This window comes from Sitodiplosis mosellana, unplaced genomic scaffold, assembly GCF_009176505.1.
Source record: "Sitodiplosis mosellana isolate CC-2019 unplaced genomic scaffold, AAFC_SMos_1.0 Smas_scaffold_6226, whole genome shotgun sequence".
NCBI classification, from domain to species: domain Eukaryota; kingdom Metazoa; phylum Arthropoda; class Insecta; order Diptera; family Cecidomyiidae; genus Sitodiplosis; species Sitodiplosis mosellana.
The window spans coordinates 116,286-120,384 of NW_022601467.1; positions in this window are offsets into that span (position 1 = coordinate 116,286).

Sequence of the window (4,099 nt, forward strand, 5' to 3'; positions counted from 1 at the left end):
GTCATGTATTCGATGTCATATCACACACTGAGCAACACACAACTGAGCTGGTGAGCTAAAAATCACACTCAACGCTGCAAGTTCACTTGAGAAAGACAAGTATGCATTCTTAGCGCATTACACACAGAGCACGCGATTAACAAAATGGAATTTAGTGAATGGCGTTAAAAATATAAATTTTCATCGTTAATATATACGTACGTCGGTACGTCCAGCATGTGCACGTTCATATTCACGGGCTGCGATTTCACTGTCTCTTTGGAATGCCACTGATAGCCAAAGCAGCGAATAATATGGCCACGGGCAAGTCTATTAAAATAGTTGAAAGTAACGAATACGGCGGCGCACAATAACTGTTGCCAAATTATTTTTATGACTTATGACTTTGCGATGTGAACAAGGAACAGTGTTGAACAAGGAACGCTTGAGCCGACCTCACACGGATTATCATTGCGTGAAGGAGCTTAAGCTAAAGCAACAGAATGAGAAAAAAAACCAGACTAACTTAAATAACATCCGAGAAAATCTTTTCCGCTTTGCTTTACATTGCATTGAATTGCAGTTTTTATATATTTACCAAACACTGAATTGGTGTTATGAACGGCGGAGCATGCCACCTATAGTTCACATGGTGAGAGAGGGTGTCAAATGGCAAATGCCGTCTTGTTACCGTTCATGTTCAATATCATTCGGAGTCATTCATCCCCATTGACTTCTTCGGTTAAGCCGAATGGCAACCACAACAAAAACACACAAACTCAAAAAGAAAACAACAAATAGACGAAAACCGAGAGAATAGCAAAGCACACTGAATCGACGACCAGATTACAAAATGGAAATATGGAAAATACGAACAATCCTCAACCTTTCCCTGCATAAATCCATAGTTTACTACTTATCTACTTATTAAGGCATACGAATTTAGTGTGTTTTACAAAGGAGACGAACACGGAGTGCAATTGGTTCCATTTTTTGATGTTTGCCTATAAATATATCAGTGGCGGGCGGATAAGCAAATGGTTTGAATGCACGGTGACGGAGGGAGCACAAAAAAGAAGAATATTATTGTTACCAAAGGCAATAAGCTAAAGACTCAGTTAATATACATCAGCAAGCGAAAAGCAATGAGGCGAAAAAGGAAGCAAACACAATGTGCTTGTGCGCGCTTTCTCTGTCACGCACCCAAGCACACCGGCAACAGAACATGCAAAAATGAACAGAAACAATTGTTGAACTGAAAAATAAATATGCGAAACGAACTGAAAATAGTCGGTAAGTCTTGGAAATCAATACAAATATTTGCATGTCTCGGTGATATAAGTGTAAGTATGCGACGTGGACTGAGAAAAACGAAATGAAACGAAACACGCAGAGGAAAACGGTTCATATGTGATTTATGGTTATTGCATATATTTTTGGTTTCACAAAAAAAAACAGCGAAATTTATTTTTTTGTTCCGTTATGTATTCCCCGTTCTATTTTCGCTTTGATTTTCCTCTCACTCACTCTCTCTCTCTCTCTCTCTCTCTCTCTCTCTCGACCAACTGAAGAAGCTAATTTTTCCCATTTGACTGCCAATCCGAAATTAACAGTTGTGTACTTGTTGTTTCGGATTTTTAGCACAATGCTAGCGTTATTATTATTTTATCTCGAGAATGGGCGGGTGCACTTACGAACAAACTGTGAAATGAACCTCGGGAACGTATGATATTTGTTGGATTTTCATTTCAAGGAAGTTACAAATTGCGATTTCCAAACTGCTAAAATAAATTTTGTATTCATTTGCGCACGAGTCGTGAAGCACCTCGTTTTTGGGGTTCGGTAACGAAAATGCGGTAAATAATAGTTGTTGAAAAAAAAAACAGGCAAGAAAACCCCCAAAAATACGGAATATTTTCGTGTTTTATGTTAATTTATGAGCATCTGTCACGTGTTAGGAAAATTTAAGACACCATAAAATTTAATGATCGTACTGTGTGGCATTATTTCAACTACTTAAACTGGATTTTTTTTTCGCTTCATTCATTGGTACACTATGTACTGTAGTGCCTCGAATAGCGATCCGAAATTTGACTTTACTCAAAAGTGATTTTTTTGTTCTGGTCGGGATTGACAGCAGACATTTCATTTTGTATATGACAAAATGGAAAGTTTAGCGGACTCCATACAATCAGATAAGAGCAATACCGAATCTGAAGGCTTCTAATTTACGAAATATAAAGGTATCACCGAATCAAAGGGCAAAAAAACCTAAGTCTCAAATGAAACCAAAACGCATGTGGAAATATACGAAACATGTGTGTGGGATTTGCTTTTTTGCGTATATCGTCATACCATTGTCCTCCGGTTGTTTCCGTTATCAGTAGCAGTAAATTTTTGTTTATAGCTTGGATATATTTTTTTCGGTTGCGTTTCTTCAGTTGATGATAGCCTGAAATGTCTATAACAAATTAATGGCTTACAATTTATATGTGTGTAACTGTGTGCATGGTTTAGTGTAGTCAAAAAAAAAAAATACGATTTTCTTGCAAAAACAGCGTTTCAAGTTAAACTCATGAACGACCAAATCGTACCGCCAACTATCATACACACACGTAAATATATAGTTAGCACACATTCAAGTTGTGAATCTATGAAAGTGAATAGATTCGGCCTATCCCTCGTGCGTAGCCCAACGAATGTGACCGTTTAACTCTTGCAATTTTTTTCCTTCGTCAAAATCTAAGTCTGTAAACCAAATGGAAAAAAAATCTCACATTTATTAGACACTATCAAATCTATTGAGTTAAAAAGGAATAAAACGAAATGTATCGAAAATTCACGTATTACGCAAAAAAAAAACGTTCTTTTTCCATTCGATATTTTACGACCATATCGTATCGAAATGATAGACATCCCGGTGGAGAACAATCTAAAACACTCGTGTGAAGTTGGAACATGAGGTGTGCCAGTTATAATTATATGGAGTCAGTTCATTTCACTAATTTTTTAGTGACCCCGGAAATTCAAACGAAAAATTGAACTTTGGCCAATGTTGATGGGAGGCAAAAATCACTTATAAATCATAAGCAGAAATGAATTTGCTTCAAGACAACCAATGGATATGCTAAAGAAACCTGTGGATTGCGGTTGCAGCCGTGTCAGAGCACAATACGTGATCAAATTTATTGGAAAAGGATATGAAACGTGCACATAGCATTCTCGTTTTTTGCCCCTCTGATTTACTGGCTGAAAGACGAAGTTATTTTACATTTTGCTTTATTACGGCGGATACGATGCACAAAAAAGTTATTGAAAAAAGGAAGCTAATCGCGATCACTTTCAGTGAAGAAATTCAACAAACAATGGAAAACGAGAGAAAAACACACACACACACACCAACTGATAAATTTTTATTGGATGCGATATAAAACCGCAGCATTGTAAAAAGACTGACACAATGTTGAGCTAAGTGAGTGTCCATTTTTTATGGTTGTTTTTTTTAATGAAGTTCGTCGAGGTGTGGAGAAATCAGGTAGTTTTTTTTCGGCAGCATTGAGTTCTTATTGCTTTCTCCGTCGTGCAATTTCATTTGATCCCATTGTGTGAAGTGTTGTCGTTCGCTTGCCTTTCATTCACAAGTAATAGATCAGGTCGATGCAAAAGCTCATTAGACCAAATAATTCAATGGCCAATGGAAACGTGACGAAACTTGGTAGAGATAAAGCACCTAACACAACTACCATTAGCTATAGCTGCACATTTAAATTTCCGTTTCGGCCATTACACAGCTCAAACATTCCTAGTGCCTGCATTCCGGTAAACGCGTTAGTCTCCCCGAATGATATGTGCGATTATACAAAATGTACGGTCGCAAGTCAAAATAGTTTTTGTGACGGAATGATATAAACGCGAGTTGGGGATTCTATATGGCAATTTTTGGATTCTCAAAGCCATGCAATCACACACACTCGAAGGCCATTCAAGAGACCAAAGAAGGAATTATCGCCATAACGTAACCGTTGTATGGGTGCGGCAAATATCAATAAAATGAAAAAAGAACCCCGAAACACATAAAATACGGTGGCTGTTATCTTTTTACGAATGTGCAAATGTTAAA